Source organism: Acipenser ruthenus, chromosome 52 (assembly GCF_902713425.1).
Source record: "Acipenser ruthenus chromosome 52, fAciRut3.2 maternal haplotype, whole genome shotgun sequence".
Classification (NCBI taxonomy): Eukaryota; Metazoa; Chordata; class Actinopteri; order Acipenseriformes; family Acipenseridae; genus Acipenser; species Acipenser ruthenus.
This window is the reverse complement of record NC_081240.1, coordinates 3,999,747-4,015,177: the sequence shown is the minus strand read 5'-3', so window position 1 is coordinate 4,015,177 and position 15,431 is coordinate 3,999,747. Positions and strand designations below refer to the sequence as shown.

The 15,431-nt window shown below is 46.8% G+C and overlaps 1 pseudogene; it reads right to left on the bottom strand.

The window, feature by feature from the left end:
- Positions 1–9,963: 9,963 nt before the first annotated feature.
- Positions 9,964–10,078, bottom strand: LOC131723060 (5S ribosomal RNA; annotated as a pseudogene).
- Positions 10,079–15,431: the final 5,353 nt, after the last annotated feature.

The window sequence follows — 15,431 nt, the reverse complement described above, 5'->3', positions numbered from 1 at the left end:
TTTGGCAGTCTATAGCATGCTCCTATTATTATGCCCTTTGAATTTTTGTCCATTATTCTGACCCATACTCAGCGTTGTTTTCTTTGTCCAGATTTAACACTTGGGCTTCAAGACTATTTCTTATGTATAGCGCTACCCCTCTGCCTCTTTTGTCCTACCTGTCTTTCTTATACAGTGTGTACCCACTAATATTATATTCATCTCCATCACTCTCAGACAAACAAGTTTCTGTAACACCTATCACATCGTAGTTACTTGTTAGTGCAGTAGCTTCAAGTTTTAGCATTTTGTTTCTGAGACTTCTAGCACTAAGATAAATACATTTAATAGCTGTCTTACCTGAGTTGTTGCCTTTGTTTTGATGTGGTCTCCCTTCTGTTTTTTTTTGTTTACTCCCCCCTTCCTTTCTAGTTTAAATGCTTCTGGACCTCCTCAGGATCCTTTCTCCGAGTAGATTTGTTTCCTTTTTGTTTAAGTGCAGTCCGTCCCACCTATATAGATGTTGTAGAATGTGCTCCAATGTTCAAGAAAGATGAAACCTTCCTGTGTGCACCACGATTTCAGCCATGCATTTTGATATTGTATTTCTAGCTATCCATATGGTCCTTTGCAAGGGGCAGCAGTGTGGAGAAGTGGTTAGGGCTCTGGGATCTAGATTCTTGACCGGAGGGTCGTGGGTTCAATCCCTGGTAGGGGACACTGCTGCTGTACCCTTGAGCAAGGTACTTTACTTATATTGCTCCAGTAAAATCCCAACTGTATAAATGGGTAATTGTATGTAAAAATAATGTGTAAAAAAAAAAATGTAATTGTATGTAAAAATATTGTTATATCTTGTAACAATTGTAAGTCGCCCTGGATAAGGGCATCTGCTAAGAAATAAATAAAGGTGCCGGCAGTATCCCAGAAAATACTACAGTTTTGGTCTTGACTTTTAATTTAATGTAGGGAATTTAATTTAAGTTAGTGGAATGAGTGTACAATTAGTGTTGTTGCCTGATATAGTGCTAGATTGCACCCGTGGGTTTGTCAATTCATGTATTTGAGGGTGAATATTCAGAATGTAAAACTTGTTACAGTCTGCCAGCATTTTTTTAAAACTGTTGCATCTGTCTTTTTTATTGTCTTCCTGTGTAAAGTGTGAGGTGTTTTAGTGATTCTCCTCAGAATTAAAAGGGACCTTTCAAAAGTATTAATTATGTGCTTATATAATTTGTTTAAAATAACACATACAGTGTGAGTGATAAAGTCAAACTGCAAATTAACCTTTATTATTCTTACTTTGCATTACTGGTCAACTACTAGCCGCTGCGTGTCCACCAAGTAGTAAGTACCTTGTGACATATCTATATATATTCAAGGGCAAAAACTTAGTTGAAGTAACATTAAAGTTTGGTTGCAGAAGTCCAAAAGGTTTGGAAATTGCAAGTTAAGGTAGCCACGTAATCTTAACTCTGCACCCTTATGTATATGTTTCCCGTCACACTTGACATCACGTATGACATCATCAATGACCTCGGCAAGGACATCACTAAGCACATGACAAATTTTCCTCGGACATAACAATGGGAAATCAGTACCTACTCCAGGGGAGCGGAATATGCAAACTCACAGACATCTGCTTACATTCTACTAGTTTTAAATTCAGTTGATAAAACTACGAGTTACATGCAGGTGGAAGCAGTAAAATCGGATGAAAACAAACTAGCCTTGTCTTGTCAGAGGAATTTGGACTGTTGACGACTGCCCTCAGGACTTTTTATTCAGAACAAAACAATATCATCATTGCCAACAATCTGGGCGTGCAGTAACTAGACTCTTCATGTTAGTGGTTTTGAAATAAACATTCATAATAACCATGTATTTACATTTTAAAGCATGGTACCTGTATTACACTAGGTAACACCAATTTGCTTACCAAACAAATAGTTAGGTTACAGGTGTAACCCTGGTTCCCTGAAAGAGAAGACGACCACCTGCAGGACGTTCAAGGGTGAAAGCCCAACATTATTGAGGGTATTTTCGCTAAGGGCACTGAGGCACCGAATGCACAAAGGCACCGATGCAATAAGTGCAGGGGCTTTCAGACACCGAAAGGCATCAAAGCACCGAGGCCCTAAGGCTCTTGGAGCACTGGGGCAGTGATGCGCTGATGCGCCAATGCATTAGGGCACCGAGGTACAAAAAAGCATCAAAGCTACTGTATATACAGAGCTTCTGAGCACCAAAGTCTCCAGGGCACTGGAAACACAGAAGATATCAAGTGTACTGGTCAAAGGAGCACTTAAGAACCAAGAGCGTCGATGCACCAAGGCGTCGAGGCCCTGGGGCACTGGGTGTGTCAAAGCACCGAGGCCCTGGGGCACTGGGGGTGTCGAAGCACCGAGGCTCTGGGGCACTGGGGGTGTCGAAGCACCGAGGCTCTGGGGCACTGGGAGTGTCGAAGCACCGAGGCTCTGGGGCACTGGGGGTGTCGAAGCACCGAGGCCCTGGGGCACTGGGGGTGTCGAAGCACCGAGGCTCTGGGGCACTGGGGGTGTCGAAGCACCGAGGCCCTGGGGCACTGGGGGTGTCGAAGCACCGAGGCTCTGGGGCACTGGGAGTGTCGAAGCACCGAGGCTCTGGGGCACTGGGGGTGTCGAAGCACCGAGGCTCTGGGGCACTGGGGGTGTCGAAGCACCGAGGCCCTGGCGCACTGGGGGTGTCGAAGCACCGAGGCTCTGGGGCACTGGGAGTGTCGAAGCACCGAGGCTCTGGGGCACTGGGGGTGTCGAAGCACCGAGGCTCTGGGGCACTGGGAGTGTCGAAGCACCGAGGCTCTGGGGCACTGGGAGTGTCGAAGCACCGAGGCTCTGGGGCACTGGGGGTGTCGAAGCACCGAGGCTCTGGGGCACTGGGAGTGTCGAAGCACCGAGGCTCTGGGGCACTGGGGGTGTCGAAGCACCGAGGCTCTGGGGCACTGGGGGTGTCGAAGCACCAGGGCCCTGGGGCACTGGGGGTGTCGAAGCACCGAGGCCCTGGGGCACTGAGGGTGTCGAAGCACCGAGGCCCTGGGGCACTGGGGGTGTCAAAGCACCGAGGCTCTGGGGCATGGGGGGTGTCAAAGCACTGAGGCTCTGGGGCACGGGGGGTGAAGAAGCACCAAGGTCCTGGGGCACGGGGGGTGTCGAAGCACCGGGGCTCTGGGGCACTGGGGGTGTCGAAGCACCGGGGCTCTGGGGCACTGGGGGTGTCGAAGCACCGAGGCTCTGGGGCACTGAGGGTGTCGAAGCACCGAGGCCCTGGGGGTGTCGAAGCCACCGATGCTCTGAGCCTTAAAACGCCAATGGTATTGAAGCAGCGAGGTGTTAAAATCCTGGGGCACCGAGGATGCCGAAACACTGAGTCTATGGAGCACTGGAGCACTGAGGGGACCAAAGGCACCAAGGGCACCGATGCACGCAGCTTAAAATCACCGAAGAGCCGAGAACCTCGAGGCACCGAGGCTATGAGGCACCGGGGCACCGAGGGCACTGATGCTTTTAAGCTGCGTGCATCGGTGCCCTTGGTGCCTTTGGTCCCCTCAGTGCTCCAGTGCTCCATAGACTCAGTGCTACCCAGCTCCTGGTCCAGGCCCTGGTACTCTCCCGCCTAGACTACTGCAACTCCCTCCTGGCTGGCCTCCCTGCGTCCGCCACCCGTCCGCTCCAGCTCATCCAGAACTCTGCTGCTCGCCTGGTGTTGTCTCTACCTCGCTTCGCCCACGCTACTCCACTACTCCGCTCGCTCCACTGGCTCCCGATCACCGCTCACATCCAGTTCAAGACTCTTGTACTAGCCTACAGATGCCTTGACCAGACTGCACCCAGCTACCTCCAGACCCTCATCTCTCCCTACACCCCCACTCGACCCCTCCGCTCCGCCTGCACTAGAAGACTGGCTCTACCTCCGCTACGCTCCCCTGCCTCCCGAGCCCGCTCCTTCTCCACCCTTGCTCCGCAGTGGTGGAACGACCTTCCTACAGATGTCAGGACTGCCCAGTCCCTGACCACATTCCGGCGCCTCCTTAAGACTCACCTCTTCAAACAGCACCTGTAGAACTCCTCTGTTGTATCCTGGGACACTATCACCCTTCATTTAAATATGCTTTATTTTGCTCTTATCTGCCCCCTATTTTACTGCATTTAATCCTGTACTTCAGAATATTGTAATCTGCCAAGTGTTTAACCTGTAGTATTTTGTACTTAATCATATCCTGATGTAACTATCACTATTTAATCATATCCTGATGTAACTTTCACTATTATCTGCTGTATTATTGAATTGTGGTTTGTCACACTTGAAAAAATTATTGTATTTCTTGCTCTTATTGTATGACTTGTATTGTAACACTTGAATGTATTTGTATTTGCTTGCGATTGTAAGTCGCCCTGGATAAGGGCGTCTGCTAAGAAATAAATAATAATAATAATAATGGAACTTGGAAAGCGTTGAAGTGCCAAGACGTCGAGGCACAGAGGCTATGGAGCACCGGGGTACAGAAGCTACCGAGGCCACCGATGCAGGGGAGCACTTGAGAATGAGGGACCGAAGCACTATCGGCAGCTTTGATATAAAATGCTCAGTGAATACCTGACCTGTGCAGGCATATCCCAAAAGTATTGGTTGGTGGTCGTCTTCGAATTGAAAGGGAACTGTTACTGCTTCACCTCCTAGGTCATTTCACCTCAGCAGGATCAAAGCATCTTACTGGCTTCAAAGCATGTCAGGCATTAGGGGAAGCAGCTGGTTGGTTACTTGGTAAGACTATCTGATATGTTTTAAAATGAAAATGAAAAACATAGGCTTATTTTCAAACTACACATTAGAGACATGTATGGTGAATGGGTGTAGATGGCTTGGAGTACCTACACAGGTACATGTATCTGTGCAGACAGTACCTTATGACAATACATCCAAGCTTTGTGCAGTGTTTGCTGTAATGTAGGTGAAGCCAGTTCTTGCCACAACACTAAACCTGCTGACTTTTGATAATAGCTGTAAAAGAGTCTTTTATCAGTGTGCATGTAATGAAGTACGATTTTGTGTGCAGATACATGCTTGTAACAAAAAGAGTGCATGGCTATTTATTTCATGAACAAGGCCCTATTTGGACATTGAGGGGCTGTCCTCAATCAGTGTGGATTGTGATTGGTTTCTCCACCTGGCAGTTTAACATCACTCTTGCTGTTTCCAGAAACAAGTAGGTGGGTCTACCTACCTTTTCTACCAATGGCTGTGGAAGTGGATCATGTGACTTACAGGAAAAACTCAAACCAGATTACAAAAGCTGGTCTCTGGCTCAAATTTGTATCAACATGATGCTGCCTTTATACCTGAAATGTTTTATTTACATCCTTGATAAGGATACCTGGTCATGTTTTGCTTAGTTGATATTTTCATTGTGTTGCTGAAGATTTCAAGAAGATTTTCACTGATCCCCTCATCATTGTTTAGTAGAACTTTTCTTTGTTAAAGGTGTTGTTGCTAACATTTAAAATGCACTTTCTGACATCTACAATTTTCACTTCTCCACTTTTCTTTGAATGCTACCCTGCACATCACATCTCAGTATCAATGTTAAAAGCATAACCTGGAGGCTGTTGAGATATGGGTGGTATGGCATTTCCTGACTTTTGTGACTTCAAGTTTTTTGTAATGAATATATGAACATAAACAGATACTTGCTTTACTAGTTTAGTTACAGTAAAGCGAAGGCTGCGGCTGTGTTTTCCATTTACAATAGGATTTCAATTATCAATAATGTGCTATAATTGCGAGGAGGACAGAATGAAGAATCAAATAACCATTATTTACCACTGTGATAAACTCTTTATTTGGGGCTTGTACCTTAAAGATTAAAACCATTATTGAGAGAGTGAGAGAGAGAGAGAGAGAGAGAGAGAGAGAGAGAGAGAGAGAGAGAGAGAGAGAGAGAGAGAGAGAGAGAGAGAGCAGGCAGTACAGGAGAATGCATCTCTTTACTGTTTTAATTACAAAAGTATTATTGTATCTCTGTATATTCCTATGCATATTTGTGTAGCAAATTGCAGGTTATGAAATAAACCATTTTAGTGTAGCCGTACTTGAGGCTTTGAAAGAAAACACATACACTTGTATTGACACTGATAAACAGAACACACAGCACTGGTCTCAGCTCTCTGTGCATTCCACAAAATATCAGATTAAGTGGTACATAAAACATGAACCAGAGTTAACTACAACACAATAACCATCACAATAATGAACAGCATTTATATTCTGTTCTCTGAACTAATGAGTTATGTACTGAAGTCCAAGCTCAAGTCGAGGTTGTAAGCTTTGTAGCCTTTTAAAGAAAATGTAGTTCAGGTAAAATATTTATACAAAATGTCATGAGCTCTTGTCACAAAGACGGCCGGAGTGGGTGGCGTCAGACCAGAAGCAGGAAATAAACAGACAGAGAGGTGTGGTTTGGTGAAGCTGAGCGAATACTTTCGCTCAGCATTTAATTAAACAGAACAGAAAATAAAAGGTTTTAAACACAAAACAGGACACGGCACTTGCGCCAAAATAAATAGACAAACAAAACGTACTAAACACTTAACAAACGGTGCACGGAGAGACAAACAAACACGGTGAGTACAAACACTTCTAGATTATTTCACTTTACTACTTTCCTCCTTCTCCTCACCCGTTCTCCACTCTCGAACACCCAACCTCGAGTGACAGAAATGTGCATCTATATATACTGTTGTGCTGGGATTCAATTACTAATTAATTACTCACTTGAATCCCAGCACGTGAATTAGTTAAGTGTACTCCCGTGACCACACATTACATTTTACCAGCACGTGAAGTGATTTGTGCCCTCCTCGTGCCTAAATATAAATCTACATTTTTAAATACACGTGAAACACAGACCCGTTTATATCGCGTGTACCAATCTCTATACACCAACATTAACACACGCACGCAACATACAACATATAACACACAAATGCACACAGGGGCGGGGCACATTGCCACATATACCCCCCCTTGTGCGCAGCACACATGGCCTCAACGGCCACCTCCCCCCTTAAAAACCCAGCAGTCCAGGACAAAGTCTCGGGCTGGAAAGGGAGGCTTCAGTGGGCCCATGGCTGGCAATGCTGTCAGCACCCCTGCCGGTAGTGGCACGGCTGACAGCATGCTGGTCCACTCCTGCAGCGAAACTGCTGCTGGAGAAAGTGGTCTCCTGACCTCTCCCCCGATCTCCGGCAGCGAAAGTGCGGCTGGGGGAGCTGGTCTCCTGACCTCCCCCCCCTTTCTTCATAGCCAGCAGCTCCCCTTCATGGAGCTCCGGCCACAGTGTAGCGACCCGAGGCAAAGCAGAGGCCCCGGCGACCCCAGGCGACGCAGGACCCTCGACGACCCCAGGCGAAGCAGGATCCCTGGCGACCCCAGGCGACGGCAGCAGCAGCGGACCCTCGGGAGGCGACGGCAGCAGCAGCGAACTCTCGGGAGGCGAACTTGGGAGGGGAGCCCCTGGCCATAGAGGCGGCAGCGGGAGCTCCACTTCTCCCTCGCACCCTGCACCCTGTGTGGAGCAAAAGGCAGCCCCAGGCAATGCGGAACAGGCAGCCCCAGGCGATGCAGAGTGGCTGGCAACCACAGGCGATGCGGAGCGGCTGGCAACCCCAGGCGATGCGGAGCGGCTGGCAACCCCAGGCGACGCGGAGCGGCTGGCAACCCCGGGCGAAGCGAGGCGGGCATCCTCGGGCGAAGCGAGGCAGGGAGTCAGGACACGCTGGGGTGCGGGTTTTAGCCCTCTTCTCAGCCACTGCGGCCGGGCGGTTCTTCCCCATGCTTTCCTCAGCAGCCTATGCAAGGGCTGCTGAGGACCGCCAGCATCTAGTCCTGGTTTTTCTCGTGAAGGGAGAGGTAGCTCCTGCTCCTCTCCTCGTGACGGTGGGGGAAGTGATACCAGCAGGCATTCCTCCTCTGCTGGTTGGGGAAGTGTTACCAGCAGGCATTCCTCCTCTGCTGGTGGGGGAAGTAATACCAGCAGGTATTCATCCTCTGCTGGTGGGGGAAGTGATACCAGCAGGTATTCATCCTCTGCTGGTGGGGGAAGTGATACCAGCAGGTATTCATCCTCTGCTGGTGGGGGAAGTGATACCAGCAGGCATTCATCCTCTGCTGGTGGGGGAAGTGATACCAGCAGGCATTCACCCTCTGCTGGTGGACAGGGACCCAGCAGGCATTCACCCTCTGATGGTGGGCATGGCGGAGGCAGAGGCAGCTCCTGCTCCTCTGCTCCTGACGGTGGTGGAGGCAGAGGCAGCTCCTGCTCCTCTGCTCCTGGCGGTGGTGGAGGCAGAGGCAGCTCCTGCTCCTCTGCTCCTGGCGGTGGTGGAGGCAGAGGCAGCTCCTGCTGCTCTGCTCCTAGTGGAGGAAGCGGTGGAGGTGGTGGAGGCAGAGGCAGCTCCTGCTCCTCTGCTCCTGGCGGTGGTGGAGGCAGAGGCAGCTCCTGCTCCTCTGCTCCTGGCGGTGGTGGAGGCAGAGGCAGCTCCTGCTGCTCTGCTCCTAGTGGAGGAAGCGGTGGAGGTGGTGGAGGCAGAGGCAGCTCCTGCTGCTCTGCTCCTGCCGGTGAAGGTGGGAGCAGCGTGTAGTCTCCTGGCGACGGAGGTGGGAGCAGCGTGTAGTCTCCCCCTTTTGCAGGGGGCTGGTGCGGCTCGGCCTCGGAAGCGGAAACCAGCAGGCATTCTTCCTCTGCTGGTGGAGATGGGGACAGCAGGCATTCTTCCTCTGCTGGTGGAGACGGGGACAGCAGGCATTCTTCCTCTGCTGGTGGACCTGCTACCTGGGCTGCTGTTCCACTTATAATTGCCTCCAGGTAGCTGAGGACCAACCCCACACCTTCCTCCCAGGTGCTTACGGTCTGTTCCCTCTCGTAAGCCTCCCATCGTTCCCTATCCATAAACCGCAGGAACCGGACGACTACTGGTATAGACTGGGCTTCCAGCCCAGCATTTTCCAGGATCCAGTCCCGCACTTTGATGGCGTCTTCTGCCATTTATTTTTTTATTTTTTTAAATCCAAATATGCGGTTCCAGCTCTGGCCTGAGTCCTGGAGGCGCTGTAGATCCCACGCAGGACACCACGTGTCACAAAGACGGCCGGAGTGGGTGGCGTCAGACCAGAAGCAGGAAATAAACAGACAGAGAGGTGTGGTTTGGTGAAGCTGAGCGAATGCTTTCGCTCAGCATTTAATTAAACAGAACAGAAAATAAAAGGTTTTAAACACAAAACAGGACACGGCACTTGCGCAAAAATAAATAGACAAACAAAACGTACTAAACACTTAACAAACGGTGCACGGAGAGACAAACAAACACGGTAAGTACAAACACTTCTAGATTATTTCACTTTACTACTTTCCTCCTTCTCCTCACCCGTTCTCCACTCTCGAACACCCAACCCCGAGTGACAGAAATGTGCATCTATATATACTGTTGTGCTGGGATTCAATTACTAATTAATTACTCACTTGAATCCCAGCACGTGAATTAGTTAAGTGTACTCCCGTGACCACACATTACATTTTACCAGCACGTGAAGTGATTTGTGCCCTCCTCGTGCCTAAATATAAATCTACATTTTTAAATACACGTGAAACACAGACCCGTTTATATCCCGTGTACCAATCTCTATACACCAACATTAACACACGCACGCAACATACAACATATAACACACAAATGCACACAGGGGCGGGGCACATTGCCACAACTCTGCAAAAAATGCAGCTCCTGCTTGATGTCTTCAGTCTGTGTGCATTTTCATCTGCCCTCTTTTGGGGGTATTTGTAGGGAAGCTCAATAGCACCACAGATTTAAAAAAAAAAAAAGATTTATTGCGTTATTACGAGATAATATTGCGCTATTTCACAATTTAACACTTCTGCCTCTGTTATGCTAAAGTTGCACTTGGTATTCCCAGGCGGTCTCCCATCGAAGTACTAACCAAGCCCAACCTTGCTTAGCTTCTGAGATCAAACAAGATCAGGCTTATTCAAGGTGGTGTTATTTAAAACTGGATTGGAACAGGTCGACATGTGGGGCATGTTGTCTGTGTCCTCCTTTGTAAAAACCTGTGAAAAGTAATCATTTAATATATTTACTATTTTTTTTTCTTCGTGTATGATTTTGCCATTTGTGTTTCTTAGACATTTAATCTCCTCTTTTAATGTTCTCTTGCTGTTATAATATTGGGAAAACATTTTGGAATTGGTTTTAGCCCTCTTATTAATATTGATTGACTCTCTCTTGGCCTTTCTAACTTCCTTTTTGACTTGCGTTAGCAGTTCCAAGTACTTTTTCTGTGTGCTGTGTACGGGTTTTCCCATTTTATACAGGGGAAGTTGAAATCCCCCATTAGTAAGGCTTCTCCTTTGCTACATGCATTTCTAATGTCATTGTATAACAGATTATTTTGCTTGGCGTCTGAATTTGGCAGTCTATAGCATGCTCCTATTATTATGCCCTTTGAATTTTTGTCCATTATTCTGACCCATACTCAGCGTTGTTTTCTTTGTCCAGATTTAACACTTGGGCTTCAAGACTATTTCTTATGTATAGCGCTACCCCTCTGCCTCTTTTGTCCTACCTGTCTTTCTTATACAGTGTGTACCCACTAATATTATATTCATCTCCATCACTCTCAGACAAACAAGTTTCTGTAACACCTATCACATCGTAGTTACTTGTTAGTGCAGTAGCTTCAAGTTTTAGCATTTTGTTTCTGAGACTTCTAGCACTAAGATAAATACATTTAATAGCTGTCTTACCTGAGTTGTTGCCTTTGTTTTGATGTGGTCTCCCTTCTGTTTTTTTTTTGTTTACTCCCCCCTTCCTTTCTAGTTTAAATGCTTCTGGACCTCCTCAGGATCCTTTCTCCGAGTAGATTTGTTTCCTTTTTGTTTAAGTGCAGTCCGTCCCACCTATATAGATGTTGTAGAATGTGCTCCAATGTTCAAGAAAGATGAAACCTTCCTGTGTGCACCACGATTTCAGCCATGCATTTTGATATTGTATTTCTAGCTATCCATATGGTCCTTTGCAAGGGGCAGCAGTGTGGAGAAGTGGTTAGGGCTCTGGGATCTAGATTCTTGACCGGAGGGTCGTGGGTTCAATCCCTGGTAGGGGACACTGCTGCTGTACCCTTGAGCAAGGTACTTTACTTATATTGCTCCAGTAAAATCCCAACTGTATAAATGGGTAATTGTATGTAAAAATAATGTGTAAAAAAAAAAATGTAATTGTATGTAAAAATATTGTTATATCTTGTAACAATTGTAAGTCGCCCTGGATAAGGGCATCTGCTAAGAAATAAATAAAGGTGCCGGCAGTATCCCAGAAAATACTACAGTTTTGGTCTTGACTTTTAATTTAATGTAGGGAATTTAATTTAAGTTAGTGGAATGAGTGTACAATTAGTGTTGTTGCCTGATATAGTGCTAGATTGCACCCGTGGGGTTGTCAATTCATGTATTTGAGGGTGAATATTCAGAATGTAAAACTTGTTACAGTCTGCCAGCATTTTTTTAAAACTGTTGCATCTGTCTTTTTTATTGTCTTCCTGTGTAAAGTGTGAGGTGTTTTAGTGATTCTCCTCAGAATTAAAAGGGACCTTTCAAAAGTATTAATTATGTGCTTATATAATTTGTTTAAAATAACACATACAGTGTGAGTGATAAAGTCAAACTGCAAATTAACCTTTATTATTCTTACTTTGCATTACTGGTCAACTACTAGCCGCTGCGTGTCCACCAAGTAGTAAGTACCTTGTGACATATCTATATATATTCAAGGGCAAAAACTTAGTTGAAGTAACATTAAAGTTTGGTTGCAGAAGTCCAAAAGGTTTGGAAATTGCAAGTTAAGGTAGCCACGTAATCTTAACTCTGCACCCTTATGTATATGTTTCCCGTCACACTTGACATCACGTATGACATCATCAATGACCTCGGCAAGGACATCACTAAGCACATGACAAATTCTCCCCGGACATAACAATGGGAAATCAGTACCTACTCCAGGGGAGCGGAATATGCAAACTCACAGACATCTGCTTACATTCTACTAGTTTTAAATTCAGTTTATAAAACTACGAGTTACATGCAGGTGGAGCAGTAAAATCGGATGAAAACAAACTAGCCTCGTCTTGTCAGAGGAATTTGAACTGTTGACGACTGCCCTCAGGACTTTTTATTCAGAACAAAACAATATCATCATTGCCAACAATCTGGGCGTGCAGTAACTAGACTCTTCATGTTAGTGGTTTTGAAATAAACATTCATAATAACCATGTATTTACATTTTAAAGCATGGTACCTGTATTACACTAGGTAACACCAATTTGCTTACCAAACAAATAGTTAGGTTACAGGTGTAACCCTGGTTCCCTGAAAGAGAAGACGACCACCTGCAGGACGTTCAAGGGTGAAAGCCCAACATTATTGAGGGTATTTTCGCTAAGGGCACTGAGGCACCGAATGCACAAAGGCACCGATGCAATAAGTGCAGGGGCTTTCAGACACCGAAAGGCATCAAAGCACTGATGCCCTAAGGCTCTTGGAGCACTGGGGCAGTGATGCGCTGATGCACCAATGCATTAGGGCACCGAGGTACAAAAAAGCACCAAAGCTACTGTATATACAGAGCTTCTGAGCACCAAAGTCTCCGAAGCACAGAGGCGTCGGCACCAGGGCACTGGAAACACAGAAGATATCAAGTGTACTGGTCAAAGGAGCACTTAAGCACCGAGGGCGTCGATGCACCAAGGCGTCGAGGTCCTGGGGCACTGGGGGTGTCGAAGCACCGAGGCTCTGGGGCACTGGGGGTGTCAAAGCACCGAGGCTCTGGGGCACTGGGGGTGTCGAAGCACCGAGGCCCTGGGGCACTGGGGGTGTCGAAGCACCGAGGCTCTGGGGCACTGGGGGTGTCGAAGCACCGAGGCACTGGGGCACTGGGGGTGTCGAAGCACCGAGGCACTGGGGGTGTCGAAGCCACCGATGCTCTGAGCCTTAAAACGCCAATGGTATTGAAGCAGCGAGGTGTTAAAATCCTGGGGCACCGAGGATGCCGAAGCACTGAGTCTATGGAGCACTGGAGCACTGAGGGAATCAAAGGCACCAAGGGCACCGATGCACGCAGCTTAAAAGCACCCAAGAGCCGAGTAACTCGAGGCACCGAGGGCACTGATGCATGGAACTTGGAAAGCGTTGAAGTGCCAAGACGTCGAGGCACAGAGGCTATGGAGCACCGGGGTACAGAAGGTACCGAGGCCACCGATGCAGGGGAGCACTTGAGAATGAGGGACCGAAGCACCGAGGTACGGAGGACCCGAGGGTACTAAGGGCGTCGAGGCCGAGACACTGAATCACCGAGCACCAAGTATCGATGGCTTCAAGCACCAAGGGTACTGAGCTGTGTGTCTAGTCTGGACTGTTTGCAGTCACACAACCAGGAACAGCACACAGCTTGCAGCGGTGTGGAGCGTAGCCTTCAGACAGCTGCAGTCTGATCTGCATGCAGTCACACAACCATTGCAGCACGAAACTTACAGCGGAGTAGAGCAGTCCTCAGATCGCATGCAGTACACAACCGGTGCAGCGCGTAGTTTGCAGTGGGGTGGCCCAACCTACAGAGGTGAATGTGCGTGTGGTCTGTTCTACAGTAGGACCAGCTAATACCAGGCCTAATGGAGGAAACACACGGTGGTTGTTGTTGTTTTTTTTTAAATTGTAAGCAGTATTAATACACAAAGACACTCAACAGCAAGCTGGAGTGTAAGGGTTTTTTTTATTATTTTAATTTTTTTTTAATAGTAACCAACAACCTATAGGGGCACAGCAAGTGGGCGTGCCGAGGTAGCCCAGAGTACTTGACTCAACAGTCTTTGATATTTTTCAAAAGCTGCTTGAGGCAGAAGAAAAAAGAAAACACAGGGAGCAAGCTGTAAGGTTAGTAAAAGCAGCACTACAAGCAGCACTACATGTAGGCTGTTGAAAGTATATTTTTTATTTTTTGAAACGGAGCGCTGTTGTGCAGCGTTTAGCTCAGGCTTCAGCTGCTGAGTTCTGATTCCGCGGAAGTTGCAAGCCAACTTCCAGCAATAAAACTGCAAGGGAACTCCAGAAACTTGAGAAGAAAGAGCTCTTTTAAAAGATTAGATCACACAAGTGGAAGAGGTTAGTTTATACCTACCCTACTTTGCGAGTGGCAAAAGAGAATGAGATCTCCGTGGAGTGACGTCCTTGGTCCCGCCCACCGAGGTATTAAATAGTCACTCCGCGGAGATCTCATTCTTTTTTGCCTATCGGCAGCTTTGATATAAAATGCTCAGTGAATACCTGACCTGTGCAGGCATATCCCAAAAGTATTGGTTGGTGGTCATCTTCAAATTGAAAGGGAACTGTTACTGCTTCACATCCTAGGTCATTTCACCTCAGCAGGATCAAAGCATCTTACTGGCTTCAAAGCAGGGGAAGCAGCTGGTTGGTTACTGTGTAAGACTATCTGATATGTTTTAAAATGAAACTAAAAAACATAGGCTTATTTTCAAACTACACATTAGAGACATGTATGGTGAATGGGTGTAGATGGCTTGGAGTACCTACACAGGTACATGTATCTGTGCAGACAGTACCTTATGACAATACATCAGGGAACACATCCAAGCTTTGCACTGTGCAGTGTTTGCTGTAATGCAGGTGAAGCCAGTTCTTGCCACAACACTAAACCTGCTGACTTTTGATAATAGCTGTAAAAGAGTCTTCTATCAGTGCGCATGTAATGAAGTACGATTTTGTGTGCAGATACATGCTTGTAACAAAAAGGCTGCATGGCTATTTATTTCATGAAGAAGGCCCTATTTGGACATTGAGGGGCTGTCCTCAATCAGTGTGGATTGTGATTGGTTTCTCCACCTGGCAGTTTAACATCACTCTTGCTGTTTCCAGAAACAAGTAGGTGGGTCTACCTACCTTTTCTACCAATGGCTGTGGAAGTGGATCATGTGACTTACAGGAAAAACTCAAACCAGATTACAAAAGCTGGTCTCTGGCTCAAATTTGTATCAACATGATGCTGCCTTTATACCTGAAATGTTTTATTTACATCCTTGATAAGGATACCTGGTCATGTTTTGCTTAGTTGATATTTTCATTGTGTTGCTGAAGATTTCAAGAAGATTTTCACTGATCCCCTCATCATTGTTTAGTAGAACTTTTCTTTGTTAAAGGTGTTGTTGCTAACATTTAAAATGCACTTTCTGACATCTACAATTTTCACTTCTCCACTTTTCTTTGAATGCTACCCTGCACATCACACCTCAGTATCAATGTTAAAAGCATAACCTGGAGGCTGTTGAGATATGGGTGGTAT